The sequence below is a fragment of the Microtus pennsylvanicus genome, chromosome 10, assembly GCF_037038515.1.
Source record: "Microtus pennsylvanicus isolate mMicPen1 chromosome 10, mMicPen1.hap1, whole genome shotgun sequence".
Taxonomy (NCBI): domain Eukaryota; kingdom Metazoa; phylum Chordata; class Mammalia; order Rodentia; family Cricetidae; genus Microtus; species Microtus pennsylvanicus.
In genome coordinates, this window is record NC_134588.1 from 97168578 (window position 1) to 97182900 (window position 14323).

Genomic DNA, 14323 nt, shown 5'->3' on the forward strand with positions numbered 1-14323 from the left:
CCATTAGAAAGCAATTAAGGAGCAAATGTATAAAGACTTTTTTGGAAAAAAAAAAGAACTATCAAAACCACACAGGGTATTATCATCTGTAACCGTGGTAACTATTCAAATTAGTGTCAATTGACTTCTGGAGGCACCCTTCAGGTTCCTTATCTTTGACATTAGTTTGTCAGGATGAGGTAATGTGCTTTTGCTAGGTAGAGTTGTCTTTGAAGAGATTGGCAGTGTTTCCTGGTTGTAAACAAAGCTGTCATACACGGGACCATGACAAAGAAGGATGAGGAGGCCAGAAGTCTGTGCAAACACTTGAATCCCTTTCAGCCCTGAGGAACTGTGATCTGGAGGGTAAATTAGCTCCCCACTCTGCTCCCCTGTAGCTCTGCCAATGAATGGAGCCAGAGAAGCTTCATCATGCAGACTGGTCCCTGCAATCTAGTCTGGTTCAGGTCAAAGTTCATCTTCAGTAGGAATCTTTGATTTAAGCTGACATTTTTAATTAAAATTTTTTTAAAATGAGAATTTCATGTACGAATACTGTATTTACATGATTCCCCTGCCATCCCCCCAATTACTCCTGTACCCCCACCCAGGTTCAAATTATCATTAATTATCATTGTTATAGAAGTATGCATATAAATTTCTATATTCAACCTGCTGAGAGCATTTAGTGTGCCTCATATGTGTTTAGGGATGACCTCTTAGGATTGGCTAATCATCTATCAAGGAGCGCATCCTAGAGCATCCTGCATAGTCTGATTTCCCCTTTCTCCGTAATTCTTAATTACCTGTACTGCTTCTTCTAGGAGCGAAGCTTTGTGAGAATTCCCCCGTTCACTTCGGCATGCCAGTCGGTGGTGTCATTTTTTAGGTTTTGTTTTGGCAAGCATATTGTTGAGATTTCCTGAGTGCAGCTTCTAAGTCACATATAAAAGACACTATCTTGCAGCTGCTGTCCCATCAAATGTCCTCTTGCTCTTACAATCTTTCTGCCTGCTTCCTGGATGTTCCCTGAGCTTCTGGTGTAGGGTTTATGCTATAGACGTCTCAGTTGGGGTGGGGCACCCCCACGGTGTGTTGTTCTCTGCATTTTGACCAGTTGTGACTTTCTATATTGGTCTCTATCCTATGCTGTTGCTACTGAAAAAAAAAGCCACATCTACCTTTGGGAATAAGGATAAGAATTTATAATGCGGTTAGAAATTATACTGGTTTAGCGAAGTGGCAGTAGTGGATTCTCTTAAATTCTTTAAGTAAGCATATTAGTACGATTAAAAATATTTCGATGTGTAGAAATGTATGGGATGATGTTAACACCACGCCTACTTCCTACATCAAACAAATACTGTCTTTCCCCCATCTGTTTTGAATCTTCCTTCCTTCCTTCCAAACATCCCAAAGGCGGTGTACTGAACCATCTCCTTCCTCCAGACCCACGCCCACCACCCACCCTGGCTCCCAAAAGTTAACTTCTTCCAGGAACTCAGCTCTGAGGCAGGGGCTAACTCCCGAGTCTGTGCTGCACTTCGGGACCACCCGTCCCACCTGCCTGTGTTGTGAATCCACCCTGAAGGCCACAGCACAGACACCTCCACCTAGTCTACTTATGTCAGCTCCGGGACGGGGGAGCAATGTGGACCAGGAGGATAGGCAGTTTGTCCCCACATTCCTGTCATTCTGAGGAGGAGAGCTGGAGGGCTGTGTGGTCTCCTTTAAATAGACACATTTGGTGACACTCCAAGGGCAATTCTGACATGGTGAGTGGTGTGCAGATAACAGACCCTTAAAATGCCGATCAATCCAGTGGCAGTTTGGACGGGAATGACAGGGAACTGAGGGATGGATGGAAGATAAGATCATGAGACCCAGGCAGGTACTCTGGTTGGCTCTGGAAACTTCCTAGAGGCTCAGACTCGACCTTTGTGATACTGGAGGGAGGTGAACCCTTTAACAGATGGGGCCTAGACAGGGTGTCTTAGCCCACTGTGGGAATACTCTGAAAGGACTTTTGGGGGACAGTGGTCTCCGGGTTCTTCTTGGCTGCTATGAGGGGAGCTTGTCTTACTGCGCTTCCATTGTGATGTGTAGCTTCACCACGTGCCTCAAAGCCACAAGAGCGGTCATGAACTGAGACTTCTGAATGGTGAACCTATATAGCCTTTTGATTTTAAGTTGGCTATGCTTCAAGATATTTGGTTACAGTAGTGGAAACTTGCCCAAATGTTTTATTTACAAATAAACCTGCCTCATTAAAATATAAACTTGAGCTATCCTGTGTGTGTGTGTGTGTGTGTGTGGTGTATGTGCCTGAGTGTGTGTGCGCACACATGCATGCGAATACATACGTGCAATTATCCAAAAAGGCCAGGTGAGGGTTTTGGATTCTTCAGAGCTAGATCATAGGAGGTCGTAAGCTGTCCCTTGTGGGTGTTAGGAAATGAATTCCAGTCCTCCTAACAGCTAAGCCATCTCTCCAGTCCCAAATCTTCTCCTTACCTGTGTAGTCCATTCTATTAGTTTTGGTTTTTAGGAGAACTCTAACATAAATATTCTATATGCACGAAGGTGTGAGTCTTAGGCACTACTAATAAAACTAGTTTGTCTTTCCAGAGGCAAATATTTGGGTTCCAAGATGTTCTAATTGCTGCCGTTGAGGGGTGGGAGGCTTATGTAGGGCTCTTAACCTGTTAACCTTAAGTAATCATAACACATCAATGGTAATAAGCACTTTGCACACAGAAGTTCACTTAAGCGTCATAACAACATGCTAAGGGAACTGGGTGTAGAAGTGAGCAACCAGCCTTGTTTAAGGTCACGTCATTTTTGTTTTCAAGACTCAGATCTGAATAAATAAAACAGAACATCCATTGATCCTTGTGGCGAAGAAATAGGGCAGGGCCTCATCTTGGGAGGTAATTCAGACAGCTTTACTTTGTATGGAAGGCTTCTGTCCCTGGTGTGTGTGTGTGTGTGTGTGTGTGTGTGTGTGTGTGTGTGTGTTCGCGTGCGTGTGTATGTGTGTGGGTGTGTATGGACGGGTGACAGGTCTGTGTGGGGTGGAGGCTGTTTATATGTGGTAGGCAGGTTGTGGCTGACCTAAAGGGATAGGGAGCAAGCTCACAGGAAGCAGAGTATCTGCAGGAGCCTTTGAGATGTGTGGGAATCCATGCCGGAGAAGCTGCCTGCAGTGTGGCTGCAAGCGAACCTCTCATTTTCCCACAGCCTGTTACAATTTACAAAAAGCACTCTCCTGGCGTCTTGCATAGCTTGCAAGTATCAGAGCAGGGGCGGAAGCCTCAGTCCTTTGACACTCCACTCTGGCTTCCCTCATCGCCCCTCCCTTTCTCTCCAGTTCCATATGCACCCCAGGAATTCCTACCAAGCGGTTGTCTAAACACCAGCATGCAACCAGAGAGGGAGATGAGAACTGGGGTCTTCGGGTGGGCAGGCAGGCGTCCTTTGAGAGCAAAGGGAAGCAGAGAACTGGACTGGCTTTGCAGCAGCTTCGAATCATCCTTGCCCACCCCTCTCCTGTTGGTACCCACTTCTCTCAGTCCAGCCCCTGCTAAGCAAATGCTCATGTGACATCGAGTGGCCCTCAGTGGGTCTGGAGATTCTCATGATGACAGCGCGATAGTATGTGCTTAATAAAGCTGTGAGTGCCGCTCGGGCTGGCGACCCCTGTGGCATCCTCACAGGCAGCTCTGTGGCTGTTAGCGTCGCCTGCCATGTTGGAGAATCATCCTAAGGCAGAATCAACCACACTGGATCGACAGAGGGTTACAGATATATTGCATTTGGATTGGAGCTCTCTTAGGGAGAGGGTGCTTGATAATTTGGTCCATCTGCATAGAGCCTAGGCTCCACAGAACGGGCCTGCCTGAGGGCAAGAGGTGGTGATCTTGGAAGGGGTGGGAGCTGGAACTTTGGAATTCCGTTCATGCACTTCCGGAGCTGTTGCTTCCTGCCAGGTAAATCTTGCTTAGGTGCCCATCTTAGGACTGAAGTGACAAGATGGAACTTGTTCCAAAGAAGCAACTGATGGCCCGTGTCAGGTGCTCAGAGTTAAAAAATATATTTTAATTTGTTTAGCTCTCTGGGGAAATTATCTGAGCCTGTGTGTGCTAATCAACTTCCACAGGAGCTTTCAAGGAACCCGAAATGAGTCAAGCAACAAAATGAGATTTTTAATCTGCATAAATACAGAAATCTTTTGCCCCCCCCTCCTCCCACCTTTGAGAGGGAGATTAAAAAATTCTAATTCCTCCCTCCCTCCTGTCCCCAGGACTCTGCCATGAGCAGCTATTGGAAAACGTTCGTGTGAATAGCATTCAGATCTTTCACGCTTCCATCTTTTTGTGTGTGTAATTTTATATCAGAAGGCCCGGAGCTGTGGCAAGTATTATAGACACCGCCACTGCCACCCCCATAGGAGAAACCAGGTCCTGTAGGGTCAGTGGGATTTGTTCATGTGGCCGAGGGGTCACAGCCGTGACTAGGATCCATTCTTGCAGGAACTGGTTCAACACTGCATCCCCTGACTGCCTCAGTGTTAGCTCTGGCATCCCACAGGTTCCCTGCTTCACTGTGGCATCCTTTGCAGCCTGGGACTCCGTCTCACTCTGTAGTGGAGTGTTAGCATTGATTCTGATCCAAGCGGCAGGGGCCAGGCAGATGGCTCCATCCCCTGAAACTACCCAACCTTGTCCTCATCTGAGTCACCACAAAGATTGTAGCTGTCCTTAGAATACAAGCCTCTCCCTACCTCCTCTGTTTGAATGGTGTTTTCTGCCTGGGCTAAGCCTCCCGCTTTGTGCCAGTCAGAGCTGTTTACTCTTGCCAACTACTGGGGTTTTGTCACAGAAGGCATGATTGTGTAGCCCATCCCTAACTATGTGACCCTCTCTTTGGGGGTAAGAAGAATCAATGGCTTCTCTTACCTGTAAGATCTTACCTTCAATACAGGGCCTGGTTAGTGCCTGGGAACACTAAGGTTTGTTTAGTTGATAAATGTTATGGACAAACGGGCAAATGGGGCTGAGAAAACTTTGTGCTGGGCCAGTGTGAGATGACAAGTCTCTCTTATGCCCTGGCTGGACTGTGAGCTCTGGATAAGATGCTGGTTTCCGAGTTTAGATGACAATCTCCTGCTCCTCAGTGTCAGTGCTGAGCTGGGTGGTGGCCTCATAGGTTTCTTAGAAGTGGGAGAAATGTCTTACACATTAGGTCGTTTTCCATTTCTCTCTTAGGGTTTGAACTTACTGGCTGATACATAGTTCATGCTGAAATGCTGGGAGGTTCCAGGGTTCTGTGTCTGCCACCCCCCTTAGCTATCATCTGAGGGATGCTGGTGTTCCAGTGTGAGATGAGTGTTCCAGCATCCGATGGTGAGGATATCTGCACAGCACCGAAATGAACTCAGCACCACTGAAATGTACACTTAAAAGCAGTCAAAATGGCCAATTTTCTGCTATATTACAGCAATAAAAGTAGATTTTCACTAAAAAGTATATTATTAACTCCAAAAGTGTAAACAGAATGCTGGCTGAACTAAGCCCTCAGACTGTGCTAATAAGCTACACAGCACAGTGTCACCTCACCGGCCCCAGCCTACTCTATGCCACCAGATGAGGAGGGCTGCTGAGACCCAGGAGCATTCTGGTGTCCCGGATGCTGTTTATTGAAATGGGAAATGGGACTAGTATTGGCTCCTTCGATGACTTAGTGATTCTCGGGTCTGTTCTTTGAACTGGCTTCGGCCCCATTGCTACCTTTTTCTCTTACAGGACTTGCTTTAAAACATAATTTCAAGCTAGTTTTTGTTTGTTTGTTTTGTCCTTGCATTTATAAAGCAAAGCTCAATTCTCCCCCTTCACTCTACCCCAAGCTTCAAAATAGCTAGACTCGTATTGATTGTCTAGGGCGGCTGTTTCTTTACGGTGATACACCACCATCGCTGCTTTGGGTGTAATACTTAAGTATGACCCAAACAAAGCATGATTCGAAGGGGTGTTAGCAAACCGAAAGCCACTTGATTGCCCATACCACCACCCCTTGGAGGAAGCCGAGAGGTCTGAGTTCTCCCCGTTCCCTTGTGTGTTTCCTTTAAGAGCCCTGGCTGGGGCTCCAGCGGCCAGTGATGGATGCCCCCAGTCAGGAGCACATATTGGAGCTGTTGGCGGAGATCTATGATTCCTACATTTCAGGGCTGATTTGGATTTTCTGTCCTCCCTATCCAGAATTTTGTGGCTCTGTTGTTTGTGCCTTGCTATTTAACAAGAGAAAAATGAATCTAGAAACATGTTCAGAAACGGACATACTGGGCTCAATTCTACATTATTAAAAGCCCTGAAGAGCTAGGCCTTAATTTTCTTGTCTGTAATAAGGAGAGTTGAGCTGAGGATCCTGCCTGCTGTACAGATTCTCAGATTCTATCTAACAAATAGCAGTATTAACAGGACCTAAATTCCCTTACATTTTTTCCTGCCTGACAAGCCCAGAGGGCTCATTGTCTGTGGGTTTTCACTAGGCTGCCGCTTTCCCCCAGGGTTGATTGATCTGTTTATTCTTAGCTTGAGGCCAGAGCTGGAAGGGAGGCCATTTGTTTTGGGCACAGCTGAGGAAAACAGACTAATCACCTATCTGGGGAGTGAGGTAGATCTGGAGGAAATGGAAGGAGCCTGTGCTTTTTAGGGGAGTGTGGCAGAAGAAGGACCTGGAAGTGGTGCAGAGAAGCCTGAAAATGTGCAGTCAGCCGCCACGTGACAGCTCGGCCACCGTAGGAATTTGGTTTCTTCCCTTGTCCAGAGCAAGACCTCATCCTGACTGTTCTCTGCGCAGCCCCAGCCTCTGGTGCTGATTGGGGGTCTGTTCGGGGCGGCTGGGCTGGGCAGGGCTATGACACAGAAGCCTCAGAGCTTAGCTTTCTTGGTAACAAGTTGAAGACTTTCAGATGAATTTGACTCAGGTCCTAACTGAAAAAGACTTTGGTGAAGCCAACGGGTTGCTGGGTTTCCTTGGAACTTGTGCGGACGCAGATGACTCAGAGGGGTCATTGCCATCTGATTTCCAGGCTGGCCCTACATCGGACCGCTCTCTAGAGGTATCTTTACCTACAAGTGCAGCGGGACAAATTCTTTGTTTCTGCCAGCTCAGATTGTCTCTGTCTCCAGGATTAAGAACGCAGAGCAGGCCTGAGAGATCCCTGGGTATTAAGATTTAACTCGGGGCCAGATCAGCAAATATTTATTGAGGACACACAGAAGACAGGACATGAATCATTAATCGCCACTGGTGCTTGTCATTGCCTGGGGAAAAGGCAATCTAATGAATGACTGGCAAATACAGGTGTGAATTCCACTCAGCTGGTGTCCGGTTCCCACCTCCCCTCCCCACCAAGACAGGGAACAGGAATGTTCTGGAATGGTAGGGTTTAATCAGCACCAATGGGAGCATCCCTCAGGGAGCTTGACCAACCACTTTGTGGTGTCTCTAGGGGTTCTGCATTGTAGTGAACAGCCTAGTAGACTTCTGAGGCGGCCTTGCTCCCTCGCCTCTGCAGGTGGTACACCAGGGCTGCAATTATCCCAGAGCTGAGGGCTGCGATTTCCCAGTTCTGGTTCTATGTGGAGGCAGCAGCAGGGGTTCCTGTGACTCCTCAGGGTCATAAGGCCAAGGCAGAAAAGCAGCAAGGATGAGTTTGGGAGCGCCTGGCATATTCATTAGAGCCCTCAGGTGAAAACTGTGTAAACGATACAGGACTTAATTCCCCTGCCTGTTGTGTGTCTGTCATCCCTGAGATTTCCCGGGGCCAGAAGAGGTCAACATGAGCTAGTGCGATGAGACCTGACCAAGCAAGGTAAAGAATTTCTCAGTAAGGAGGGATTAGCCTGGACCAAGGCTGACGAGAAAAACAATGGATTGTATTTTATTTCGTGATGGAGGGAGAGGCTTTTGGAAGCGGAGAGAATGAAAGACTGTCTTGGCCATGGCTCTCTTGGGACTGTGTAGGAACTGTTATCCTTCTTCCCTGTTCTTTAGCAGCTTTGGCTTAGGGGGAAATCTAAGATTCCCAAAGCATCATGAAATGGGGGAAAGAGTTGGGGACTTGACAGGCAGGGGAGAGGTGTGCTATAAGATGTAAGCCACAGGGCTGGAGAGATGGCTCAGGGATTAAGAGCACTGACTGCTCTTCCAGAGGACCTGAGTTCAATTCCCAGCACCCAGATGGCAGCTCACAACTGTCTGTGACTCCAGTTCCAGGGCATCTGGCTTCCTCACACAGACATGCAGGCAGAACGTCAGTGCACATCCAATAAATAAAAAGATGTAAGTCACTGTGACCATTGAAGAGGGAGAACAAATTCTGATGCACGGATGAAGACAGCAGAGGCCCGCTCTCTTCCTGAGAGAAAAGTGATGTGCAAAAGTCCAGGGAGAAAATGTTGCTTGGCAGGAAGCTGCAGCTATGGTGTTGACTCTCTAGATCAAGTGACAGGGCACACAGGCCAGGTTTCATGACCCTTCACCTTTGTGACCGAGGAAGTAGGTGGAGCTGGAACTCAGTACAACCATAAACAATCTTCTTCCTTTTTGTTTTCTCCCAGTATGAGGGATCTCATCCAGCGAGGTCACCACGACCATTTGTTTCCCTTAAGTTAGGACCCCCGTGTAGTTGACGAAAGCACAACACTGACCAAGCATCACCAAAGCTTTACAATAACACCCACTTACTGACTTGGCCTCCTGGGACCCGAGTCCTCGTGCGTTCATCTGCCGGTCTCTCCAACTCCGGGGCTTTTCACAGCTGCCATCGTTTAGTATAAATAACAACAAGCAGAAGAGCGGGTGACCGTATGGCGTTCTGCTACATCTAGCTCAGCGTTGCCCGTGCGGTCTCCTGCCCCTGGCCACACACCAGGCCTGACAAACAGCCGTGAAAGTGACTTGTCACAAAGTGATTTTTTAAAAGTTACTGTTGCGGTCACTCCATGACTGCCTCTTTTATGCTTGGCAAAATAATTATCCCAATAAATGGTCCTTCTTCTTCTTCATTCTTTTGGTAATCAAAAGAGAATATTGGTGGAATATTTTTCCTGTCCCTGGATCATACAGAGTGTCTGGTGCTGCCTGAGCTCTGTCTCATGCATCTTTATCTTTCAGAATTTCTGTCCTTCCTGGGGGAAAAAAGGCTGTATCTACAAATCGCAGGGAATGAACCTCGTTGAGAACGGCAGGCCACTTTCCAAATGGAAGCTCGTGTTTGTACGAGCGCTGTGTCTCATCACTTACAGATAAAGGGCTGGGCTGTTTCTAGTGTGCTGGAGAAGAAAAGTGTGTACCTGAAAGTGTGGCCCCGTGGCCTCCAAAATCTATTTATGGAAGTGTTTTGAGGGTTCGACCCATGATGATCCCGTGGAGCTTTCCTGTGGCAGCTTATATGTGGGCTCCTCAAAAGGCAGCGGTTTTAGCACCTGGACGGGCCAGTTCGATGCTACCACACCGCCTGCTGTTTACGGTTCCCGTAGAGCGTGTGCTTGCTCCTACCCGAACATTTCATAACAGCTGGGCAGAAGACACTGTGATTTTAGGAATAAGTGTAAGCTGAGCGTGTTTAGGGCAGGAGCCTGTTGTTTACCGAGTACTTATGGTCATGGTTGTACTAGACAGGCAGCCCTCTGAGGTCAACCGACTGTGCTATTCTTCTTGGCTTCAGATGACGGCCAGGAGATTTGGAGCAGCTGTGATGTGGTGTGTACTGCGTTACAGTACGTGCTCAGTGGCCTGGGCAGGCTAGCTAAAGGCCAGGACCCCAGAGTCCTGGTCCAGGTCTACTTCTCCAGAACCTCTCTGCCATGTTTATTCCATAGACGCTTGGGTTCATACAAAAAATCTGAGCCGGAACCCAAAAGATTCTCTACATTTCTTCATTTCTCCCCACTCCCCCCTTTATCAACATCTTGTATTTGTGCAGTACATTTGTAAGCCAAGATCAATACATTAATATTAGCTAAAGGTCATAACTGACATTAGTCCTCATGCCTCAGACCTCATGTGAAGTCTGTGGGTTGGACATATATATTATATACATATACTATACATTGTATATTATATAGACAGTGCCATGTATCATGCCGAGCAGGTATCGACTGCTGATCCCTACCGTATTCTGTCACTGGGCATATGTAGGTGCCACACAACGGAGTGTCATTGTTCTAAAAATCCCGTCCACTCCCTTTCAACTTCAAGTCCAGCTCTGGGGTGTCTGACACCCACCTCTGGCCTCTATACGTGTATGTACATGTACACACGTTCACACACACACATGCTCATAAATAATACAATAGATCTTTTAAAATATCTTTTCAGTTCTAGTGCTATAGATTACATCCCTCTAATCTATGGCTAGCAGAAGAGACTGTAACTGTGATGGAGGAAAGAGCTTGCCCAAGCTAAGAACAGAAAATAACAGTGGAGGCTTCCTCGATCCCATTGGTGAGTCCCTCAACTCTAACCACGACGATGGCCTGTCTTCCAAAAGACACAGCATGGTAACATCCGAACCATTCAACCCAGCAGCCCTGGCCACTGAAGCCAGCAGCTCCAGCCCCATATACATCAGCATTATCTGGAAATTCACTGTAACCAGTGGGAGTTGTCAGTCCTCTACGTTACAAGGGGAAGCGAGAAAGCAAGTTAAGACCTCATTTTCTCACTTCGAATCCAGGACAAGAACAACTCAAACGCATACCTCCTGTGGAAGGCAGATCGGCACACCAGTTCCGCGTGTGTGTTTGAAGTACCAAGACTAGCATCAGTGGATGCAAGAAACTGTATTCTGCGGTCAGCAACTGGATGGTCAGGGAACCAAGAATGCACTGAAGCCCACTTCCTCATCGTATTTAGTTATTGTATTTTCTGTTGTTAGGCTGGCAGACGCTTATAATCATCGGGATCTCCTAAGGTGACAAAAATGATCTAAACATTTTAAACTTTTGTATTTTTTTAAACTAGAGCAAAGAACGATGTTTAGAAATATACCCAAGGAACAGAGAACCAAGGATTTACCAACAGCTGATGCTTCTTCTTGCTTGTGTTATCCAATAGAGCTTGAGAATCATTTCATCTGTGTCTCTGATTACAGCCACATGAGCTTTAGATCAGCACCAGGACTGTCTGCACAGCTCCCTGTGTGTCAGGCAGGCAGGGTGTGTGAGCATGATACAGGGGGTGGTGGAGGTTTGTGACCTAGCATTGCTGTCTTAGAACACTGGAGCCCAGGGCCCCTGCTGCGTTTCCCTTGAGTCTCCTTAGTTAACCAGAGACAAAAGAAAGATTTAAAGTTATATAGCAGCGTTGGAAGCAGGATTTCAAGCTGAGCTGGCCTGGAGCACAGACCACCTTTCCCCTCTCGGAAGCCTCAACGGTTGCAATAAAAATGACAGAGGCCGGCCAAGATCTACTGAGTGTGATTTCCCCAGGAGGGAGGTGTGCACATTTAGCTGGCCTGCAGTAAATCTGACTGATGTTTTCCAAAGGTAACCCGAATGCCATCAAGCAGAAGAGTTTATCTCTCAACTTCGTTTTTATTGCCACAACTGTGTTATGTTTAGAAAGCAAACAGGCCGTTAGAATATTCCAGCAGAAATGCCACTAAAATGATTTAGTAGGTGGGCTATTCAGTGTTCATTAGCAAAGACTCAGCATTGGTGGACAGTGGGGAATTTGTTTCGCTTCTCTCAGATCCAGTGAAATGGCCTTTATTTCGTCCCACTTAGGGAGTTACCCCTGCCTCAGCCCAGAGACTCACATGCCAGCAGCTGTCAGGTTTATTCCAGAGCCATCAAACACAGGTTCTGGGCCATTTTCTTTTCTGTTCCAGGGACCCTGGAGTGCTTGAAAATGTTGACTTTCAGGGAGAGGCCAAGGGAGGCCTGAATGTGTGGCTGTGGGCTTGGCACCGAGAGGGTCAGCCGGTGGGGGCGGGACCATCGGCTTCCAGGGCACTCACTCCTCACAGAGATGATTTGGGACGGCCTTTGGGTTTCCATGGATTTAGTAGGCCTTACTCCATCTTCACAATGACATTCAGGATCTGACAAATCGATACGTTGGTTTGTAGTCACAAAGTATTCTAGAACCGGAAAGTGACTTTGAAATCATCTTTGACCAATTTCAGTCCAGTCTGTCTTCGCAGATTAAGAACAGGCCCCAAGAGGCCTGGCAATTTGCACCCTTCTGTTGGCATTTTTTCTTTCGGCTCTCTCTTTTCTCTCCTCACTAGTTGCAGTCTGTCTGAAGGGAAAACACCGTGGTGTTGGAACCAGCAACAGAAGCACATTTTGTGGCCTTATACAGCAGGGGTTGATGGTGTGGGTGCCTGTGATCCTGTGCTCATATTGCTGGGTTCAGCTTTCCAGGCAGACTAGAGGTCTGTAGCACAGGCTTCCTTTACCTTTAGGGTAATTCCCCTTCTGGTTAGGACCTGTTATCTTTCTCCCTTCAGCCCCGCCTCTCCCCGTCCATGCCCTACACTGTATTAAACACTTTTGACGATTTGATCCTGAACCCTTCTTGAAGAAGCCTTAATTATTTCGTCACACCAGCTGTCTTACTTGTGTCTCTTCTCGTGTTTTCCTGCCTTGGGTTTTGGTCTGTCCTCTCCTGACTATTAGCTACGAGCCATTCTAGAAATCGCCGCTTGGCCAAGGACACAGTAAGGAATCCTGACTCCCAATAGTGTGTGTTGAGAAAAGGTCTTGTTTCCATTATGGTGACAACCCCCATGCATTGAAAAGCTCCTAGATGCCAGGCATTGTGTGGCTCTGCCTTGTAAGGATCTCAGAGGACCCTGAATCCAGGAGAGTCAAGAGTCCTTGTCTTGCACAGTGACCATGCGGGAGTTCAGTCACTGACATCTTCCACACAACTCCAGAACATCAGCAGACTTTAAGCCATTGTTTTCTATTGAATGTGTTTTCTTGTACCTTATGACTTTAGAACAGTGCAAAAAAAAACAATAATCACACACTTTTTCAAGGGCAATATCTTCAGTGGTAACATGTGTCTTATCCGACATCAAGAGCTTGTGACTTTTAGCAAACAGTAATGGTCTATCCTGGGACTGAAGGGAAGGGGTATCTTTATCTTAGACATGCCGAGGAACACTTGAGGGGAGAGTGGCAGTGAGGGGACTATCTGGACCCTGTCAGGGCCTGTCGGGAGAGTGACAGGTGAGAGCTGCAGGGGTCCTGTGAGAAACTCTGATGACAGAGCTACGTTTAGCTGAGAAGCCCCAAGGGGAGGGATCTTGCTTGGGGGCAGGGGACCTTAGCTATTTACTCCTTTGTCACTTGGTACATGTCATAATGGGAGAGTCAGTTACTCATTTAGGATGATTCTCAGGCTCAACAAATGAAAAAGAAAATAAGTGATTATGTCAGGACTAAGGGGTCTCTTGTAGAATTCAGTCTGTTTCCCTATTGATTTTTTGTTGTTATTGTTTGTTTGTTTTCAGTGCTGTGGATCAAGCTTGGGGGTTCAGACTTGCTAGGCAAGTGCTCTGCCATTGAGCCCCCATTTCTTGTGTTTGTATTGTGTACACGTGTGAGTGTTCATGCCCGTATGTGGAAGCCAGAGGAGGACGTGGGGTGTGCATCCCTGCTAGTCCCCTCTATTCTTCTGAGACAGGCTCTCTCACTGACCCTGAAGCTCACTGTTTGTCATCCAGGCTGGCTGGCCCACAAGCTCAGCAATTCTCCTGACTCTACCCCTTGCCCCTCAGAGCTGAGGTCATAGTTGCCAGCAGCCACATTCAGTTTTTGTGGGTTCTGGAGATCCAGACCCAGGTCTTCATGACTATGCGCAGTAAGCACCTATACTACCCACTGAGCATCCCTTTGATCTCTACTTCCTACTTCCCTTTGATCTTTTCTTTCTGAACATACACCTCTAGCAGAGGTCAAGATCGTGAGAGATGGTAGTTGCATTTTTAATGGGTGAGACTTTCTTCTTTGTTAGTTACCTGGATACCTGTGTGAGAGACGGATCAAATGCCTGTGTCTGCTGTCAGCATTGTCTGCCTGAATCCACGCTCTGTCTGTGGTTTGACTTGCACATTAACTCCCCCACCAACAGTTCTGGGAAGACTCCGCTGGGGAGGCGAGAGGGTGAGAGGCCCACAGCAGGCGGCCACATGGCACTGAAGAGGAGCAGCAGGGAGAACTGCTGGGTGGGGTGGGGAGCATGTCTGTGTGGGATGAGGTTTGATTTACTCACTGGTCCCCTTAATGGCGTCAAAGTGGGTTATCCCCAAAGATGCTTGCCA